This window comes from Falco naumanni, chromosome 7 (genome assembly GCF_017639655.2).
Source record: "Falco naumanni isolate bFalNau1 chromosome 7, bFalNau1.pat, whole genome shotgun sequence".
Taxonomy (NCBI): Eukaryota; Metazoa; Chordata; class Aves; order Falconiformes; family Falconidae; genus Falco; species Falco naumanni.
In genome coordinates, this window is record NC_054060.1 from 1,871,689 (window position 1) to 1,893,702 (window position 22,014).

At 50.1% G+C, this 22,014-nt stretch overlaps 1 long non-coding RNA gene across 2 annotated transcripts in view; it reads left to right on the plus strand.

The window, feature by feature from the left end:
* Positions 1-22,014, plus strand: part of LOC121091760 — a 42,086-nt gene that overhangs the window by 9,209 nt on the left and 10,863 nt on the right. Inside the window, exons 5-12 of one of the 2 annotated variants that reach the window (XR_005829033.1) lie at positions 411-462; positions 1,807-1,844; positions 4,844-4,968; positions 13,208-13,374; positions 19,224-19,534; positions 20,641-20,739; positions 21,654-21,787; positions 21,873-21,904. This is a non-coding gene — a long non-coding RNA (uncharacterized LOC121091760). The remainder of the gene's footprint in view (positions 1-410; positions 463-1,806; positions 1,845-4,843; positions 4,969-13,207; positions 13,375-19,223; positions 19,535-20,640; positions 20,740-21,653; positions 21,788-21,872; positions 21,905-22,014) is intronic. The other variant, XR_005829032.1, reaches the window with a different exon arrangement.

The following is a 22,014-nucleotide window of genomic DNA, read 5'->3' on the forward strand; positions in this document are numbered from 1 at the left end:
CCTGTGTTTAAAAAACCAGCACTCACACATTTTCAATTCATCAAGAACAGAAAAAGTCACTTTAGTAGAAAAAAAACTTAGTCCTTGTCCATCCTCTGGTCTGGTCCTTGGCTCGTGCAAGGGCTTTCAGCATCCCTCAGCTTTGCCTCTCTGGATGCAGACCCAGGCTCATCCCACTGCCACCACATCCCTGTTGGTTCGCTTAATACCCTGAAATCGAGTTTTCTAATTGGGGTTTTCTAATTGCTGCTGTTGGTAGGGCATCTGGGGTGGGCTTGAGGCAGGACCACAACTGTTGGCACCTGTGGGTGCTGCTGAGGCTTTATTAGAGGGCTGGGGGAGTTGGGGGCAGCTGTATTTTTGGAGGAATTGTAGTGCTATGGTGACCTCAGGAGTGTGTGTCCTTGCAGGGACCACCCCCCATGTGCCATCACCAATCCCCTAAAGCCAGGACATCATGTGGTGAGTGTGGTGTAGGTGATGGGGGGCAGGGCTGGTGCTGGCTGTTGTGGGGTGCGGGGACATGTTGGGTTGGGGGTGGTGGTGGGTTGTAGGCTGCTGGCATCCCCGATAGTAGCCCTACCCTGGAATGGGATGTCCCCCTCTGTGGCTTGTCCTGATGCTGCTGTGCATCCCTTCCTCTGGGGTGGGGGGAAACCCTGATGCATTGGAACGCCCTGCTCTTCCCTCTGGGTGTGGGCTGACCTTGTAACCTGCTTTTCTTACTGTCTGGGGGGGTCTGAAGACCTTAGAGAGCCCTTTAGTGTTACTAACATCTCCCTGGGGAGCAGGCTGGGGATGAACATCCCCCACACGTGGCTGCTGCCAGGCACGGGGGCTTATTAGTACTTCTGGGGCATGGCTTTCCTGACTGGGATGTGGGAACTGGACCCCAAATTTGGGTCTGTGGGAGTGGGGTCCCTGCTTAAGCAGGTGCCTGCTGGGCTGAGATAGTCAGGGTGGGCACAGAGCAGGGTGATGCTGCCCTGTGCCAGCTCTGCAGGGATGCTCCTCATGGTGCTGGGTGCTGTGCCTCTGTGGCAGGAAGGATCTAGGGAGGGTGGACACGATGGGGCAGGACCCGCTCGCAGGCAGCATGGGGATGAGGGACCAGGCTGGCTTGGGCTGAGCCTGGCATCCTACCCGTAAGCATCCTGCTGCAACAAACTGGGGTACCCATAGTTGCCCCCATTTTGAGGCAGAACGCCCTCCTTGCTGGCCAGGTTTTGGAGGATTTGTTAATTCCCTGTAGACCTTACAATGAGATAGGGCTCCCCAAAAGCATGGCCCGAGGGACATGCTGGAGCTGCGCATGCCCCCGCACCACATTTTAGCCCTGGCAGGGACTGTGATATCCTATGAGGAGGGGAAGGAGGGACAAAACCACCTGCTCTGCTCTTCTGCCTGCAGTTTAGGAAGGCTTGAAAGAACAGCAGAGGGTGAGAACGGAGCTGACACGGTGCAAGGATGGATTATCAGGCCAGGGGTAGAGAGTTTAAAAGAAAAATCCAGGGCTTGAGGAGATGGGATCAAAGGTAGCACTGGGCGATGCCTTTGAGGTAGAAGCAGACATGAAGGGAGGAAAAGAGCTCATAAATTATAAAAGTTTATGGTCCAGCTTCCTAATTATTCCCTCCTAATCACATAATCTGTTTGCAATGCTTGGTAAATGGCTCTAAGAGCTCAACCAGGTGGACAAGCATCCCAGGCACCATCCCCCTCTGATTTATCGGCTAGGAAAACCTGAAATGATTTTGCAGCGTGGAATGATTGTAGCTTTAATTAGTCTTACTTTTTTTTTTACAGCATTTTCATTTTCTGTCTGGATTTGCTTACATCTTTCCGTAAGTAAGCGGCTTAAGGGTGGGGAGGTGGGAAAAACATGTCGATGCAGTTCAGGAGGAGGAGTGGGAGCTCGAGACTCTGCGTTCAGTTTGTGCAGGTCTTTGCTGAGATGTCTCTTGGGTGCTTTGCTTTCAAGGAAAGGGAAGAAATCAAACCATCTCATTCATCTTCACCTGAGAAGATGCTGGCACCTGCTCTGCAGAAAGCAAGGCTTATTTTTCTTCCCATTGGGTTGAAAAGCCTTTGATTTCCAGTTTAATTACATATATTTTGCATCCCACCGGAGCAGTCTCTGTGGGGGTAACCCTAATAAATTTTTGGGATGTGGGAGCCTGGCTCTGTCCTTGCCATACATGTCTGATGTCCAGGAGATGAAACCATTCTAGGACCTGGAGCAGAGCCTGTCCTGGAGGCTCCAGCCATGGAGATCTGCTTGCTCTGGGTTAAAAGCAGGAGGAAGAAGGGATTGCACCTTTCAGAGGCAGTTTAGGGGGCTCAAAGGGAGATGCAGAGGATTTTTAGGGTGTGCTCAATGCTGTAAGAAGGTGGTGACCCCATGCCAGGACCTGCTGCAGGTCCTGCACGTCCTTGAAGGGGAGATTCAGGCAGCCTCAGCATGTACCCAAACTGATGTTGTTTTGGCCAGGAAAGAAATAAAATAATAAAAAAACCCCAACGGTTTAAGAGCTGAGACAGAAGGAGAACAGAATTACCGTATGCCTTTTGGTGCTTTCTGAGTGAAAATAGCTTTCCAAGGTGTTTGGGAAATGTCCAGCCAAGGAGAGCATCCTCATTGGGAGCATGTCCCCATGTCCTTCATCTCCTCATGGAATAGCAGGGCTCGTTGGCTGTGCAGGGGAGTGCTGATGTGAGAACGTGCCTGCAAGGGGCTTCAGGTTTGTGTTCATGGACCAGCCAAAAATCTTGCTGGCATCTCCACAACCGGAATATTTTCATCATTTATTTGGCTGCTCTGGTCTCCTTCATGTATGTGACTTAAGCATCGTCCTGAAGCAAATCTGTTGCTGTCACAGTGCCTCAGTGTCCCTTTTAGTGCTAGGTTTTCTCCCTCGCCCCAGCCCCGTAAAGGTACCCTATAAACACTTCAAATAAGCAACATGGAGAAAAACATTACATTTGACAGTTCTGCGATCAGATATACCTGGAACGTATTTCTCAGCCTTTTTCTTTTTCCTCCTCCTTGACTACTCCCAGCTGGGCTGGAAACAGGGCTCTGCTGTGATGATGCCCCATGCTGCTGATATTTAGGGTGACATTTCCCATGGAGGAGGAAATCCTGCACCATGCCGCATGTTTGCATCTGAAGGGAATGAGATGCAGCAAATAAACACAGCCCCAGTGTGTCGTCCGTCCCCCCCCCCCATTACACAGGTAATTTATTCCGTGGATTTCACGTCGCACAAAGCACCTGGAAAATAGCTGTGTGGGCTTTCCATATGGGTTGCTATTATTTTCCAGGGTACAGAAAACAGATTGTTGGAAGAACTCCCTGTTCTGTGGCTTGTGCTATTTTATTTTTTAATTTTTTTTTTTTAAAGCAGAGCAGCAGTCAGTGCTGTTTCCTCTCTGCTGAACGTGGTGTAGAGATTGCTTCTAGTGCAACTCAAAGCAGGAAAAGGCTTAGAGTTTTTAATTAAAAGCTACAATCTGCTCTTTCCTCTAAATGCAAAGTCTCACCTACAGGATGGGAGAAAAAAAGAATAATAAAAAAAATATCCATTTTCACTCCATGAGGATGGACTGAGATTAAACCGCGGGGTTGCTCCTCTGCAAATCAAGTTGTGTTGCTCGTTGGGGATCTCAGCAGCAGGTTGGGATGGTTTTAGGAAGCCTACAGCTCTGCTAGGGTGGCCACATAGCCGATATATTTATTATTATATAGGCACCCTTTTCTTGAGCATGACCCTCCTGCCTGAACCTCCAGCAGCTGTGCTGGGCCTGATCCTGCCGAGCCCCCCAGCCTCACCCGGAGGCTGTTTGCATCCCCTAGGAGGGGGAGCCACAGATGTTTCCCTGGCCCGCCGGCTGTTCAGCAGCATCCATGCATGGCTAAAGAGGTCAGCTTGCTTTTAAGCACGTCACCGAGCATCTCTGTCTCCCCCAGGATGCAGGGTACCAAGAGCAGCCTGTGGGGATGGGTGGGAGGGAGCTTTCACTGTGGCAGCTGATGATGCTGGAGGACATGGGAGGTCCCCAGGGGAACGTGGTGTCAGGAATGCACCGGCAAAGGGATGCTCCAGCTTGATAATCAGGGAGTTTTTATTTGCAGTGTAAATGGGCTGACTCCAAGGAGGTAGAAGATGGGTCTCCTATATTTGGCGCTGGGGAGCATGTCTAGCTCTGCCTGTTGTTCCTCCATCTGCGATGTCTGGCTCGTCAGGGTGGTGAGCCCCCGGCTCAGTGTTTTCGTCAGGAAGTGAAAGCTTTGGGAGGTTGTTTTTTCCCCCCTTTTTGCTGATGATGGGGGAAATGCTCCAGCCCCTTCTCAGCCTTTGCAATTCCTTCACCACACCTGTATTCTGCCCTCCTTGAAAGGGGACCATTGCCCCCAGGATGGCCTTATGTTCCCTGGGGGGTACTGGGCAAAGACATCCTGCCTGTCTGGTCCCATAAATGTCATGGTTTGTGCGAATAAAAGAAGGAAGAGAAAGGCAGTGAAGGGAAAAAAAGTATCGCTATAACCTATAATAAAAGGAAGATGCTAATAAAGATATTGTTCATTTGTTGGACTGCGGGGCTGCATTAATATTCTCTCCGTCTGGCGGCTCTCCGCCTCTGAATTCAGAGCCGTGTCCTGGGTAAAACATGAAATGTGCTATAAAAGAAGGACTAGCAGCTGGGACCCTCCCTGGGGCAGATGGGGTCTGGGGGCTTACCTGTGCCAGGGGCATTGGCTGTGGGGGGGATGTAACCCCTTACAACCCCCTTGGGTGCATTTGGTTGGGGTCAGAAATGTGTTTGGTTTCTGCTTTCATAGGTTTGATCCTGAGTCTTCAGGGTGATCCTGGGTCATGTTCTGGGGCTTTTCCTGGCAAATTAGAGCCAGGGGTTCATGGGATGCACGAAATCAGTGAGACCATGAATGCGTTCATCAGATACAAGGTGAGATGCAGCTTTTATATTAAATCTCCAGCTCCCTTCAACTTAATTTTCCATCAAAACCCTCTGGAGGGATTGAACGGGGAAAGACGGAGAGGTGTGGGAAAGAGGACCCCTGCATCCTTCCCACCCCAGCCTGCACCCATCTGTCCACCCTCCCACCCTTCCCACCCCAGCTTGCATCCCTGGACGTGAGACCCAGAAAGCTGCTCAGGGCTGCTGGGTCAGGCTTGTTGGGGTCCAGCTGCCTCGGGGTGAGACTTTTGGGTCCCCCAGTCCTTCTGCTCATGGTGTCTAGTAGCAAAGCATCTTTGCAGGGGAGCTAATCCCCTCCCTTGCGCAATGTCCCATGCAAAGCACCTGTGCTTAAACCTGGCAGAGAGTTGAGCCAGGGGAGCAAGTCAGGGTGGATTTGGGGGGAGATGAAGCAGGGTGCTTGCTGTGAGCTCTATTTGAGCCCCCAGGCTATAAGAGCCGGGGTGGAAAGGGGTGGCTGTGGGTTTTACAGGGAGATTGGCAGCTCTCCTCCCAGAGCCTCAGCTCCCCATCCCTCCCATAGCACATTGAAATTCAAATCGCGCCTCTCCGACGACGGCTCTCTTTGTTGCTTCTTCAAATGACTAATTGTCACTTTTTTTAATAAGGCAGCATCATGGGGAGGTGCAGGAGATTTCTTTTTTTCCCCGTTTTACAATTATTATTACAAAAAAGAGGAGGTGGGGAAGGAGAAACACACGCACCAGGGATAGTAAATCTCTTCCTCCTTTCCACACACCAGCTGCTGTGATGCTCTACTGCAGCGGCCAAGACACTTCATCCTCCTCCGGGGTTTACTTGGAGCTGTGTGATCGCTTGGGTAAACAGGGCGATTCCTGCTACGTTTGCTTTTTATTTTTTTTCCTTGAACTGGCTCTAAATAGCTGGGGAGAGGGTGAGCTGGCCTTTCCCAGCCCTTGGAGTTAACTTAAAACCTCTCAAGTTAATTTAAAACAGGGTCGAAGTCCCCTACATCTCCTGCTGGGGTGCTCCGGGTCCCTCCCCACCATGGGGAGATCATGGAGTTGGTTTATGGAGCTGCCCTTGCTATTTGCTCTTAAAACTCTGCTGTTCCCATCCCTGGTGGTGCTCCCCCAGGAGAAGGTGTGCCCCTCAAGACTGGTGGGACAGGTGGGTTTTTAGCTGATCCTGGACCTCCTGGATCCCCGCTGGACCTGTTGTTCGTGAACAGAGAAGGACTTGTGGGTGATGTGATGGTTAGAGGCTGTCTTGGGCATGGCGATTACAAAATGATAAGAGTTTTTGATTCTTGGAGAAGTAAGGAGTGGGATCAGCAGAACTGCCACCGTGGGCTTCTGGAGGGCAGGCTTTGGCCGCTTGAGGAGCCAGGCTGACAGAGTCTCTTGGGAGGCAGCCCTGAAGGGCAAAGGGGTCCAGGAAGGCTGGACACCCTTTCAGAAGGAGATCTGCAAGGTGCAGGAGAAGGCTGTCCCCATGTGCTGAAAGACAAGCCAGCAGGGAAGCAGCCAGCCTTGGCCCCAGGGTTGGTCTGAGCCATGCAGGGACGGATTTCAGGAACAGCACGAAAGAAACCCCCCCTCTCCTCCTTTTATTTGTCTCAGCACATCTCTCGCTATGAACTACCGCCAGCCTGGTGCCAGCTGGACCGTTTACGATGGCAATAAAAGCCAAACGGTGATATAAAATTGCACCTGTCATAATTGGGTTTGATTTAACTGTGGATGGAGGCAGCTGATGGTGATGCTTGTTTGATATGTTGTGTGAGGGTGCCTTGCCCAAAGGATGCTGCTGTGGCCATGTCCTCCTGCCACATGCCGGACTCTCGAGCATCTGTTTTGCGGGGGAATAAAATCACTTTGATTCTCCCTGAAAGCAGGATGCTGTGTGAGCTCATGGTGTAAAGTAATGGGAGAAAAGGACGGGTGCCATTTTAATTTGATGTCAGGGTTTGGGTTTTTTTCCCCCTTTCTTTTTCTTCCTGAACTTCATAGGAGACTGGATGGTGCTGACAGATGAGGAGAACCTTTTAACTCTTGCTGCTCCAGAAACTCACTGCTGTATTTTCTCCTTTCCTAGAAAGGCAGCCAGGCTAACAACCAAAAGGTCTTTTGTTCCCTGGTTTTTACTGGCTTTGGCTTATCCTGCTGGAGACAGGACGGGAGCAAATGCCGGTTGTACAGAAGCAGTGGTATTTACACCCAGAAAGCATCTGGCTTGTGTGTAGCTCCTGTACTGTACTGGACCAGGGGTGAATGTATTTACCTTGTTTCCCTTTTCCCCTGGTCACAAGAACTGTAGGAATCTCTCAGTGCAGGTTTTGGGGTGGTTTGGTGTATTGCAAGAGGACGCGGGTTACGAGCCCCTCGGAGAGTAATAGTGGATTTAATTGTGGTTTCTTGATTGTTTTAATATATCGGATGTTTTCTGCTGCTCCCTGCTTGTTTTTCTCCCAGCCATTTCTTCTATTATCCTTTCCTAACGAACAAATAAGGCTTGGGCTTGTGGGGCATGCAAAGGATACCCCGGCAGCTCCTGAGCTTTTGGGTTCTTCAGGATTTTGATCCGCATTGTGGCCATAGCTAAGGAAGGGGAAAGGAGCTCCTGGCACCCCTGGGGTTGGACTCGTGGCAGCATTGTTCAAAGCAGCATCCTATTTTCAGGCTCATAAAGGTGATGCTCCAGCTCAGCCTTCGTTGAGAGAGCAGACCTTGTGTGCGGGTACCCGGTGTGTTACCCAGGTCCCGATACTGGCTGTAGCACATCCAGACCCCGTGTTATTTGATTTCCTTTCTCAATATAATGAGTGTAAACGGGAAGGGAGGTACCACTGGCAGGAGTGCTTGCTGCCAGCCATGGAGAACAAAACAGAGGTAGTAGCATCTCCCTGGAAATCCCATGAGCACTATAATTGGGTATTGAAGGAAAACACTGAGTACTGAGCTTGGGTACCACATACATCCCTCATCCATCACTACAGAGTCCTGGGGCTCTGGGCAAGCTCCCCAAACTACTGGGCCATCTGAAGGCCAGTGCCCGCTGTTGAAAGCAAGTTTGGGTTTCTCCTTCAGGACTCCCATTTTATTATCCCATCAGATATTTCTGCATGACATCCTGGCTTGGTTTCTTTTTCCCGGCTGTGCTTGCTGCTGGGGTTTGAGAGCATCATGACCCGTGCTCAGCACAGCCCTGCCATCCCCTTTTGGAGATGGTTAGTGGAGTGATGCATTTAGTCACGAGTAATGAAAGCAAACGGTGTAATATCTGTCCAGGGGGGGCTGTTAATCCCAATCTTAATTTGGGTTTTTGAGGACAGGTTGAGCCTGTGGAGATGGGTTCATGCATCATTGATGGGAAGTTAATGGGAGAACAGATGTAAGCAGCTGCTTATCTCTGTAATCCATTAATACATGTCCTAGGGCAAAATAGCTCCAGGGCTGCATGAGAAGTGCCTCCTCTCTCCTTCCTGACCTGGAGATGAGGAGTGGAAGGGAAAACCCTATTTAAAAGAGGAGGGGTGAAAAAAATGCCGAGCTCCTAAGGATGTCTGCTTGCTGCTGGCCTAGGAGGGCATCACTTAAACCGGAGCAGTTAGTTAGAAAGCCACCGAGCCTTGAGCACGCCTGTGGATGGGTTGAGGGAGTGTATTTAGGACCTGATGTGTAACAACATTAATGATGCAGGGAAGAGGATGCTGCAAAAAACCCCCAACCATAATGGCTTGAAACCAGGCTAATGGGGCACACAGGAGTAAGCTTGTTAAAAAAAAAAAAAAAAGGCTGGTCATCAAAAATCAAACCCAGTCGGAGTTTGTATCTTCTGGAAGAGAGAGGGAAAAGGGAGGTTTAGCTGGAGACAAAGGACCTTTGTCTCTAATTACAGGAACAGCAGAGGCGGTGAGGGAAGATGAAAGCTCCCTGTAAAGTACCAGGTGTTTTGATGTGCAATCGAGTTACCTCCAAGATGTTCTAGGAGGATCCCCCAAGCCAAATTAGCTTCTGAGGGTTTGTTTTAAAATAAAAGCCATGAAAAAAAAAATCCCTTTTTTTGTATCTTTGAGACTAAAAGCTTTAAACACAAGGGCCTGAGCCATCTCCCCAGCCCTCCCCAGTACAGAAACATCACTCCCTCTCCTGCAAGGCTCCCCTTGGAGCTTTGCTGGATCATTTCCCCCCCTACAAGTTTGACCCAGAGGCCAGACCCTCCAACCCACCAGCTCCATGGGTTTTCCCCTCTGCTGTGACAATTTGTTTTGGATTTATGAGCTGTCTGCTCCACCTGGGGAGCTCCACAAGCATGGCAGGGCAGTGCATGGACTAGGGGGGCCAGGGAATGGTGACCTTTGTTGGAGACACCATAGTGAGGAATCAGCCTGTGGCCTCTTGCTGCCTTTTCTTGTGTGAGTCTGGCTTAGAAAAGCCTTGCTTTTCCTAGGAGTTAAGGGAAAATAAAAACTGGAATAATATTTGAAGAAGAAATTGTGTCTTTAGGAGCCAAGTGTGCAAGCACCCGGCACCCATCCCTACCTTCACTTTGGGTGCAGATGCTTCCATCACTCATAGGCATCACCTGCTGTGTCGGAACCCAACCTCACCCAACGCACGCTTAATCACTAATGAGCATCTGAAGCTGGAGATGCTTCTCTAGGATGTTCCTGGCATTGGCAACTCTTAATTTACTGCCAGGACAGTTCCCTGTGGTCTGGCTTCGGCTTGGAGAAATGTATAACTGACAGCTGGTGAAAGCACCGTTTCATCCAGCAATGGGGTGAATCCAGCAAATAATTGTCCAAAGATTATCGTGGCGTAATGGTGCAACAACAGCAGCCGCCACACATCATTAGAGCTTACCAGGGAGCGCGGGAAGAGATTCAACAGAACTAAAGCAAACAAATGCTGAGCAAAATACACAGCAGATGTAGCATATTAGTTGTGCACGGATTGACTTAAGAGCTGTGTGTCAACAGCATCGAAGCAAGGCAGGGGTTGGCGAAGCCTGAGGCTGGTTGCATGTCTCAGACATGGCTCGGTCCTCATGGGTTTTTGGGTTTGAAGGGTGCTCAGGAGTGGCTGGGATTTCCTACAGTTTTTCTGTGGGACTTTGGAAAGAGGTAGTTGGGGTTTTCCCCCACCTCCCTGACTGCTGGATGGGTGCAATAACTCACACTGCCTTTGCCTTGTCCCTCCAGGTGGTAACTCTTTTTGCCCCAGCTTTTTTTCAGCCCTCAAAGTTCCTCCACTGTGCTAATACTGGCCTTGCTCCTCTGTTTTCTATTACATTTTATTCCATGTATGTGCGATGGGGGGCCAGTATCATCATTGTTTGCTCTGCGCCTTTATGCAGCCACTGGGGCTCAGCACCCTGCAAGCACTTGGGCTGCTCCATCAATGAGAACATGAGTTGGTGATTTTCAACTGCCGGTACATGAGGAGAGCAGGATCATCGGAGCCTGTGACAGCATCTCATTGCTTCTTGCAGCCATCCATCCCCTTGCTTCACAGGACAGGGACTGGCCAGTCTGAGGGGCCATCCCAGCATGGGAGCACGTCCCAGTTTCTTGCTGGGAATTCTTTGATCCATCCGAATCTGCAATGAACCTCTCCACAGGAGGGGAATTGATACTAATAGCGTTTTGCTTCTTTTTTAGTATAAAAAGAAGTATTAAGGCAGTGGTGGATGTTGGCTGGGCGGGGAGGGAAATAAGTACCTCCAGGTTAGGTCGCCCCAGTTAAATGTTGAAAGTGGCCGGGATAAAGGTTGTCCAGACTGTTAAATCCTGTGGGTTTTGGGTGGTTTCTAGGAGATCCTGTGGGTTTTGGGTGGTTTCTAGGAGAAATGGAAATCTCTGGCTTTTGGGAAGCTGGCAGCAACTTTCTATCCTAAAGCTTGATCCTCAGGGTGAACAATCCAGAGGAAAGCAAAGCAATCTGGGACATAACTATTCGGTAAAAACGGCTTTGTACATTTGTATTTAGGGTTTTTTTTTAGCCTGGTAGTGTACTACTACAGACCTCAGAGCAGCTGGAAAAAGGTTTTATTGGATGATGATTTTCTTGAATTGACCATCAGCTGCAGGTTCCCTCCCTGCTCTCCTCCTCTGCTGTTTTATACCCCTTCTATTGCTCCCCCATCCTCAGCACCCAAGTCCTCTCTAGTCACAGACGAGGATGATGATGGTCCACCAAGTTGCAATGTTACCACTTAGTTTCGCAGACAAGACAAACCCTCTTTCCTCCAGCCCATGAAACACCAGTGATGGAACTTTCTATGCCTGAGATGTGCCTAAATGCCACTCAACCTAAGGCAGAGTGTCAGTACTCCCTGTGAGCCACACACCAAAGCTGAGAGTATGCCGCAGCAGCTGGGTGATGTTTGCAGGCTGCACTCATGTGCGCTGGAGAAACAGATATAGAACATCACCAACTTTCAGCAATTTATTCCACCTATGCCTTTTTTATTTGTCACTATGGTAACTACAAAGTAAAGATCAAAGCAGCATGCCAGCAGCAGGAAAAGGTATTCCCCCTGCCCTCCCTGCCTTTGCAGAAGTAACATAAGCTTGTTTTTATTTCCTTCCCATTCAGAAAAATCCCTTGCTGCTGGCCAGTGCTGCTACAAGGGCTTGTACCTGGTTTTGGCGAGGGATATATCTTTGTCTCCAGCTGTTGCAAAATTGAACCTCAAGAGTTTAAGTATCAAATAAACTGAATTTCCTTTGCCTTTGAGGCAAACATGAAGTGCAGCTTGATGGGTGGGTGATGGGGTAATGTGACAGAGGATGGAGAGGGCTCAGAGAGGAGCTCCTGTGTTTTAATAGTGGTGATGGTTTGGAGGGCTGGGGCAGGTCCTGGGGCTGGAGGAGAGCAACTGCAGCTACTAGAGGTTTGTGGGGTGGGGAAAACTTCTCAGGAGGAAACACTTGGTTGCTTTTCTTTCCTTGTTGGAAATCACTGATTTAATTAAAGGAAAAAGAAATTGTGGAGGAACAGCACGGTCAATAAGGTGGCCTGGCTGTGAGGAGCGGAGGTGTCCTGGGGGCTGCTCTGTGACCCTGCTGGTCCCAGCTGGGCTCCCATGGCTGTGCTGCTTAGGGGACGCCTGGCTCCTGCGGTGAGAGCAGAGCCACTCCTTGGGGTGCATAGCAAGAATAACAAGCGCCTTATTGAAAACAGGATGAACCTGGCTGCATGGTGGGCTGGTGTCTCCTCCTGGCTTCATGGAGCAGCTTGCCTGGGGTGGGGAGAGAGCTGGCAAGGCAGTGAGGCAGGTTATAGGGTTACCGCAGATCCTAAAATGCTTCATTCATCACTGGCTGGCTGGGCTTGTTGAGGATGCTGCTGCTGCCTGCCCTGCCCGCGAGCTGCCAGAGCCTTTGATGTATTGCACATGGTACAACCAGCCTGGAGGGACCCGGAGCGGTGGAGGGGAAGCCCATGTTGGAGCCAGCCGCCGGGCTGCTGGGCATGGGCCGGCTGCCCGTGCATGCCAGTCCTCACCCATCTCACGCTGGGCAATTTGCCAGGAGTGAATATTCCCTGCCGCAGCCTGCTTCCCAGGAAAGGCAACTCTGATGGGGATATGATTGTCGCTTAAAATGGAAATCAGCAGGCAGCTGAAACAGCAGAAGGGAGGAGGAGGAGGAGGAAAAGTACCGTGCTGGCTGTCCTGGCTGGTAAAGAGAAAAAGAGGTTCGGGTCAGAAAAGGGATCACCCCAACAGCTGAAATTGCTCCTGGGTGTGCCCTGTGGCTCTGGGGCTTGGGATGGGTTTGGGGTCCCTGTCCATGCCCTGTGGCTCTGGGATTTAGTATGGGTTTGGGGTCCCCATTCATGCCCTGTGGTTCTGGGCTTGGGATGAGTTTGGGGTTCCCATCCATGTCCTGTGGCTTTGGGATTTGCGATATGATTGGAGTCCCCATCCACACCCCATGGCTCAGGATGGGTTTGGGGTCCCTTTCTATGTCCTGTGAGTCTAGACCGAATGTTTTAATGTGGATAAAAAGTCAGAAACCACAAAAATCTTGAACTTCGTTTGATTCTTGCTTGCTTCCCCTTCATTATCATGGAAACAGGGTGCAAGCGCCAAACATTTAGGGAAGGGCCCCACTCTCTGTATATAGCTGCAGCTCCAGGGTCTTCAGTGAGGGTGCTCAGGATCCAACAGTTGCCCTGCTCTGATTACCCTCTTAATTCTTTTAATTGCTAATAATTATGCTCTTCCCTGATAGGTGTAGAAATAGAAAGGCAGGTGCAAAAAGGAAGAGGATGCTCATTGATGTGCTGCCATCGGGCATCCTTCCAACCATCGGTCCCCTGCCACCTGAAGCTGAATTCCTTGCTGGGCACGTGGCATTTCCAGCCCTACTTTGCTGATTTAAGTGAAGCCACTATGGAAGTAAGTGCAATCTCAAACTCTGTGTTTTTGATTATACCAAAATGTAGTCAATATACACAGGCAAACTTTAGCTCTGATTTAAAACAGCGAAAAAAGGGGGTTTTAAAATGCGTGAGTGCATTTGAAAGTACAACGTTTGAGGCTTCTGTGTTGCATGTTTGCAGTGTAAGTGGTAATCTTTTCCTCTATGGGCTATAAAGCAGCTTTTAAGTTGGAGGGAATTGAATGGTGTGTGTATTTGTTGTTTCTGCAGATGAAACGAGATGCACAGTCACTGCAATGAGTAGTATAGCCAATTAGGATGTAGGCGCTTAAAAAATTAGCAGAAGGTTTTTGGCTGTCAGGAGAGTTTCTGGAGGGATTTTGAGGACAGCTGGGGCCATCTGGTTTTAAGAAGGGATTTAATCCATTTAGGAGTGGGATTATGCAATATATTTTCTTGCAGGTGCTGGGGCATGGTAGCCTCAGACTCGCTTTGAGTTCCTCCTTGCTCCTGCAAGCTTTGCATTGCTCTGAAGATGGCTTCTGCTTTATTTTTCTTTTTAAGTAAAAGTGTTTCATACACAAAAGGGAAAATAAATCTGGGGATGCGCTGCCGTCATGAGGCACCACTGCTGTACTCCCCTCCACAGTGGAGCTGTGTGAGGATATAGGGCAGGACCTAGTCCCACTTATCCAAGCCTTGGTCTCGTGCTTAGTGTGTTATTTTGCCAAGGGACACTTGTTTGGGATCACTCAGCATTGCCACTGGGTTGTAGGGATGTGCCAAAGCCTACGGTGGGGCAGGGGAACGGTTCAGTGCAGGTGAGCAGAGCTGGTTTTAAATTAGCAGGGGCCTTTCTAATACTGCAAGACTTCCTTCAGCAACAGTGAGTTAAAATTAGACCTTTAAGAGAAATTGAGAAAAGTAACTAAATTAAAATTTCTTGGGGAGGTGGCTCTAGGGTCTCTCCTGCCTGACACATGGGAGCCCAATGTGGTGGGCCCATCCATGGGCAACCAAAAGCCAAATTACCACTTGATTCAGTCTGGGTAGTTTTCAGGATTTTTTCCATCCTTCCTTAATTGAAGACACATTTATTGCTTTAAGCTGATGTTTTCCAGGTAGAAAGGGTTGGGAAGGGGACTGTGGAAAAGCCACAAGCCGGTCCCTGGTCATGCAGGCATCTTCTTCAGCTCTGCTCTTCGGTGGCCAAGCCCAAAAAACCACAGAGGATCTTCATAAAGGCAACAGCTCAGCAGGAGCAGATCAACCCCCAGCCTCCTCCATCTCTGGTAAGAGACTGTCTTGAATTTAATTAGGCTGAGGGTAAGGGGGGGCGGCAGGATGTGGCCCTGGCTTGCTGGCTGTTGGAGCATGGACCTGCCTGGAGCATCCTCCAGGGTGCCCCAGCATGCAAGTTGACTTTGTGCATTTTGAGTTGTTAGAGGGGGAAGGAGGGGAAGGGGACAGGGTATTTACAGGGAAAGAGCTGTTTTGGTCATCCCAGAAGTGTCTGTGAAATTGTTAAACAAAAAACCCAAAGCTGGCTGTGCTGGCAGAGGGGGTATCTGGATTTGTGCAGTGGCTGAGCTCACAGGGTGTTTGCTCAAGAAGAGGGCAGAGGGAGGGGAGTATCCGTCTCCTGGTCTCATCCAGCACTGCTGATGTCTTATGTGAGCACATAGTCCCAGAAATTTGCACCCCACCAGATTGAACTCCAAACAGGTCAGTAAGGGGGTGTCAGCTTAATCCTGCTGATCCTGGTGCTGCTGGTCCAAGCTCCTGAGCACGCCCCACTGCAGAACATACTTATATCTCCAGAGGGTTATAAATTTCTATGAATTTTATATAAAATTATATCATGTCATATATAATTTTATATGCATTTCTATCCCAGGAAGGATATAAACAAATATTTATAGTGCAGGAGAGTTGAGCTACGGGATGCTGCTGCCCCCCGTCACCCTCTGCACCTCCCTGCTCCCAGCAGGGCCACATCCAGGTATCCTCCCCACCGTGCATGTAGTGGGACTGTGCCAGCACCTGAGATGCCTTTGAAAACATGTAGGTGATGGGGCTATATATCGAAAAGGGTGGGTTGAAGATGTTTTGGTGGAGGCATCCTGCTGGAAGATGAAGCCCTGTCAATGCCAAAATGCTTCCAAAAATCAGGGTTTTTTCCTGTTTTTCCAAATTTTCCATGAGCTTTCATTTTCTTGCAGAAGAAAACCAAGGAAGCAATAACCCCCATGTGAGCATGCATATAGGCATCTCTCATACCTATGTATGTTTGGCTGGGGTCAAAATGAGCTACAACAAGCCAATATATTGCTCCTGCATCGCCATCTGCAGCCCAGGACCTCCTCTTTCTAATATGCATGGCAAAAGGATGCAGTTGTAGCTATATCCCTGCAGTAATTCCTGTGGGCAGGCAGGGTGGCAGGGCCGTGGGGAATATGGGACAAGGGAGCACTTGGCATCATTGCAACTGCAGCGACATCAAGCCAGCATTTGCAAAACGCTGACAAACTCAGTTTTGTCTGCGATGGATCAGTGTTGCTTGCAGCCCTTGATCTCTATCGCCGTCGACAGAAGCTCTTCAAAAATTTATAAGTTGCCCTTCGATCAATACAAAGAGTGTTGTTACCCTGCCTGATGCTTGAAGCCGCCAGTGTTAGCTGCAGCAATGCAGCTGGCCGAGGGGCGTTGGAGCTATGGGGAAGGTTCTGAGCTCCTCCAAGCACCACTGATGGTGTCTGATGTATCCTAGGCATTTAACCTAGAGTGTCTCAGGACCTTGAAAAAGGGCTCAGGCATGGGTAGGAGTGGGCTGGAAGCAGGTGTCCTCTTGTTGGGTGGCTGCAAGCAGCCCCTGGGAGCTCCAGGCTGGCACTTGCCAAGGATGGGTTTTGCTTGGAGCAGGAATTGAAACCCTGGAGCCATCTCTACCACTTGTTATTTTGGGGAGTGAAAAGCCCTCCCCAGCTGATGCTCTTTGTAGCCTCCTCTGTGGGAACAATGCTGGATTAACCTGGTAGGAGCTTGGTTGCAAGTCCATCACGGTCAGAGCTAGAAGTGGAGGACTCCAGTGGCAAGAGGGGTTTGCCTTGCAAGGGGGCTAGAGCATCCTTCAGAAAACACACTTTGGAAATAAATCTGACGCTAGGCTGGAGGAGCTGTGTGCTTGGTGGTGGCGGTGTGGAGATCCTCGCTGCCAACGCTTGGCTTGGTGAGTCTCTCAATATTGCTCTGTCAACATGTCATGAAGTCAAGGAGGCCATCAGTTTGTGTAAAGGTGCTGCTGACCCTCCTGGCCATGCACGATCAGGCCTGAGGGAGCGGTGCTGTGTGAGCCCCAGGCAGCTGAAGCTGGGAGTGATACCCCCATGAGATGCTGCAGCACCAACACCACGCAAATGCAGGTGCATCTGCTGAAATCCCACTCTAGGTGAATTTTGATTCCAGCAAAGTTGGACGAAGAAGTGGTTGTGTCCTGCCACCCTTTGGAAGGAAAGAAAACACAAACCTCTTGTTTCTTTGAAGCTGTGTCAGAAACTTGACATACAGATGCAGGGGATGGGTTGGTCCCATCCTGCAGTAGCTGTCAAGATTCATTGAAACTCAGCAACTGTACAAAAGCTGGGGATTTCCATACAACTTATTTGTTGATGCACATTCCCCTGGCTGCCTTCTGTCTTTTCCACTCTGGGTTTTGGCAGGCTGCATGGACAGCTTTGGTGGTCATTAGGAGGAAGGCACACCTGGCAATTGCCCACATGCGAATCTCCAGGGTGCACAGGTCTCTGGGGCTGCTCTGGAAAATATTCTGGGCAAAATAGCAAAAGTCTGCTCGTAAGGTGCTCAGGTAGCTCATCTCTCCTGGATGGCTGGGGCGATGTGTGGTTGCCTGTCTTTGGCCAGACCCTGGGGACAGATGCTGATGCTCTTCTGCTTCGGTGGGGGCACCTCTCAGATGCTCCTGCTGGGTAGATGGAAGGTGAGCACCAAAGACCACTGTGGACATCTCCATGAGCCTTTGAAGGATGCAGGAGGTTATTTTGCACTTGATATGGGGTGACGGGATCAGAGCCTGGCTGCCGTACCCTGACAGCAGTGATAGTCACCGCATTGGTCCCAAGGCTTTGCAGGGGCAAGCTTGCATCTCTGGAGGTCCTAGATGTGATGCCAGCAGGGCAAGCCAAGACCACTTTGGAGTGCATCATCTCACCTATGTTGTGATGTGGTGATGCTCCATGGGAGGGAATAAATGGGGATCACTGTCTGTGAGAAGCACGGATCACAGATGCTCTAGTCCCTGCCCCATTCCCTGCATGGCCTGGCAGAGAGGGACCACGGGGTGATAGTGGCTCTGGCTCACCAGAACAATCCTGTCCTGGAGGGATGCCCGGTGCATCTGCCTAGGATGCTCACACCCCCCTGCCCAGGTATCTCCCACCCAGGGGACATCCCCAGCTTTCCACCCCCCCTCCCCTCCCCAGCTCACATACATACCGTCACGGGCCATGACTCACACACAGCCGCCCCCGCTGCACACCCCTCTCCCTTCCCACCCCCAGGCGCCTAAATATACCTCCAGCTCCACACTGACACCCCCTCCTGTGCTCCAGAACCCCCACGCCTGCTCTCTCCCATTCTCCCCCCCGCCTCCTGCGCTGATGTCCCCTGCACTCCACCTGTCCCCTGGAGGGGGGGTCCCGTGGGGATGCTGGGGACAGCCCGTGGCTGCCTGCAATGCTCCAGCCCATGTCTCCCCCCACCCACCTCCACCAGCGTCCCGCTGCTCATATTAATGCACCGCTTGAAGTACAAGCTGTGATGGAGGAGATATATTTAGACTAAATCCCTCGCAGGTGATTTTGAGTGGGGAGGCAGGATTTAATTTTTTGCTGTGATGGTTAAGCCTTGGGGTCTCTTTCAGAAGCTGCGCTCCTGTGCCAGCAGTGCCAGCAAAGCCCCCAAGGTAGTGAGTGCTTTCAGGGACCCTCCCCCATTGCACCTCACATCTCACATGCAGATCAGAAACCCTGCAGCACGCGTCTGAACCCTCCCCAGACTGTCTATCCATCACTCCTGATAGATTTTGTTGCCTGGTATCTCTCAATAACTCTTCCTTTGCAGACCCCTTGATCTCAGTGATGGTCCCTGAGCTGGTTGTGCCCCGCCTGAAGCAGCCTGTGCTCGCTTTATCCCTCAAGGCGTGTGTTAGGAAAAAAGGAATTTTTTCCCCTCCAGATACATGTGTGTGCTCCAGCCCTCTAGCATATGCAACATGACTCGAGGTGGTTTTGCTTGAGCTGATGCCAAAAGCTGCATGCTTGCATGCTGCACACCTGGCTTGTGGCAGGGTGATGGCACCCACTGGGCACATGGTCCCCAAACCCTGCTCTCTACCCATCCATCTCTTCCTGGGTTTTGTCTCTCTCCACCTGTTTTAAGCAGGAAGGTGTTTTCTCCTTTGTGGCTGTTGCCCCTCACACATGCTGTGAGAGGTCTGTGACAGCCACAACATGTCCTCGCTCTCCCCATCATGCCGAGCTTTGCCGGGCTGGGAGGGCTCTTACTCTCAGCTTCGTGCAAGACTGAGCCACAACTTGAGTAGTCTCTGGGGCTCCAGTGAGACTTCCACTCCTGGTGAGCACAGAAATGGTGCCAGCAAAGGTTGAAGGCATCTCAGAGGCCTGCTGAGCCCCATCTCTTCTTCCTGAGAGCAGTGAATGTGATGGATAGAATGTACTAGCAAGAAAATAGGGTAAATCATGACATCAAATAGGATTTTCATCTTCCTATAATGTTTCCACCTTTTACAAGCAAATTACCTTCCTTTATTCCTTTTCCCCTGGCCTAGGAATGAAGCAGCAGCAGATGGGAAGCCCACCATCCGTGGCCTTACAGGTGTTCAGCAGGGATGGTACTGTCTCCAGGACAGAGCACATGTACGGGCGGCCCCTTGTCCGGGTCAAATGGAGGATGGAGAGACCCCTTTCCCTGCACACCCTGGAGCTCCAGCACCTCTCCTCGTGGGATGCCTATCAGGGGGAAGCAGCAGTGTTTGCTCTGGTTTGGGGGGGCTTTGGAGTTAGGGGCGTGCTCGGAGCTCCCTGCGGGTCAGGAGTGAACGTTGCCTTGGAAGCCTGATTGCCGCAGGCTGGAGAACAGGTGAGGAAGTTTTTATCATTTCTCTCACCCATCTGTCAAAGGAGGTGTGTTTTATGTCTGCAAACCAAAGGCTGAAATGGGAAATCAGGATTTATTTGGGAAATAAAGCTCTCCATATATTCGTTCTTTTTTTTTTTTCCCCTTCCCCTTCCTACAGTCTATTTATCTAATCCACTTATGTCTATTCATCTATCTGTCTCCTGTTTATCTGGAATATCTTTCAATATAAATCTATGCCTTTCCCTTCTGCATTATCTCTCTTGCCCTTATGAACCACCATCAATCTAATTATAAGATCGCTTCCTTGCTTTCCATCTTCAAATAAATTTTGGGGTTTGGACTATTTCTGTTTCTTACTCTACTTGTTGCATGCTACAGCTTTTCCTAACCATAGCCACCACACCTCTTGAACAGAATATTTTAAGAAAATGTGTCAGTAGCAAGGGATTTGATTGATTATGCATGTTAGGCATTTGGGGATGTGATGTGGAGCTGGAGCACATCCCTGCAATGGACTGTGATGAAGGAGCACTGGTGACAAGGAAGTGTGTGAAGCCCTGGGGAGATGTCACTGGGCCTTCATGGTCCTGGGGAATGAATAAGCCCTTCTCTCCAGGCTATCATTGGAGTAGCAAACATCAAGTTGGGTTGCTTTCAAGCCATGTCCCTTCTCCATCTTTCACTTCTGCCAGTGCAACTCAGAGCCAGCTTGGCATTCCTGGCAGGTACGGCTTCCCACCACCTCTCAGCAGCGCTTACCGGGTCAAATGCTCATTTATAAATGAGCAGCTCAGGGCTGTTTGTGCACTACCAGGCTGCAGGGATTGGTGGACAGGCAGTTAAATAATTTTTTCACACCACATCCTGTGGTGCCCTTGATTAATTTTATTCTCAGCGTATCTCGGTTTTGTGCTGAGGTCTTGTCCCCACCATCCTGCTGATGTTTAACATTCCTGATGCCAGCATGTTCAGCCTGGAGCAGGACACTGTCTCCTCTGCTAGTCCAGCTCAGCACTCCTTCCTTCTGGGGAGGGTGAATCAACCCGTTCTAAGCACCAGATGCCTTCTTTGGACACAGGCACTCAACACTCTTTCCACCTTTGCAGGTGATGCTGCTTAAATTTAGTTCTCCAAGAAGCCTGCTTTGCTCCTCATGCCAGGGAGAGAGGGCTTGAGTGCAAGAGGCTCATCTCCAAAAGCCACAGGTATGGTCAAAAGGCACTAATATGTTTGATTTAACACACTAGTGTCTAGTTATTGTATTAAAATTAGCAACAAGTAGCCATCAAGAAGAGAAGATGCCCCTTCCTCCTCTAATAAGTTCAGTGATGGAGCACCTCTTGGGTATGTTGCTGGTATTGTGTTGGTCATGTAGAAGATGGCTGGCACTGATGGCAATTATTCGAGCCTTTGGGAGACAGAAAAACAAAAGAGGGCTTCTTCTCCTCCACTTGATCAGTGTGAGGTGAGTGCAAATTAACCCACCAGCAGGTACCTTGGTGTTCTCATGATATGGATGCTCTCACACATGCTGCGCTGGGACAGTAAAGGAGCTCGGTTCAAGGGGGACAAGCTCTGCAGGGTGTTTGTGTCTGGAGGTTTCCCCTTCCTCCTATATTTTCGTGATCTTGGTGTTTTTTTCTGAAATCCCCGGTTGCCTGAATCATGGTACCACCTGAGAGAGAAACTCAGTGTTTCCTACAGACAATCGAATACGTCCCTAGTTTACCTGCATCACCCTGACATTGTCAGGCTTGAGGAGAGATGTTGAGCTTTTCCTGGAGGGGGAAACTCAGCCATGTAATTATACGCTGCTGCCTCTAAATCCCCAGGCAGGACAGGACAGGACACCATGGCTGCCCCTTCCCATTGCTTTCCACCTGGGTCCACCTTCTCCAGCAGGACCATCTCTTGGCCTGCCTTGTCTCTGGCCATGCATACCCTCATCTCCTGTGTTGTGGTGCCCATCTCCTTTCTCAAGGGCAGATACCTCCAGTCTTGCCCCCTTCACATCTTGCTGCAGCGTCGTCGTCTTGCACTGTTGCTCCCTCCATGGTCCCAGGCAACTCTTCCCTGATACCCTCCTCGTGCCTTCAGCGATCCTTCCCCTTTTTTACAGTTGTCCCCTCTCCATTTCATGGCCAAGTGCAGAAGGAGTTTGGCTGGACCCTGCTTACTGGAAGTCCTCCCCAAAAGTGCCCACCAGCCATGGAAAGCCTCACGTGGATTGCAGTTGTTGAACACCCAGGTCAGGTCCGTCAGGAAGCGGTTGGGCATGCATATCCCTTTCTACTTATCAACAGCTGTCTCTTCCTCATGGCCATTTCTTCCATTGCAGAGCTCCCATGGGACACCTCACAGGAAAGCAAGGTAAAGTCACTGAAATTATTTCCCATAGGTAAGTTATTGGCATGAATTTCTCATCAAAAAACAATAACAGGGGATTATTTTTTTGTTGGTTTTTTTAATTTGTTTTTTGT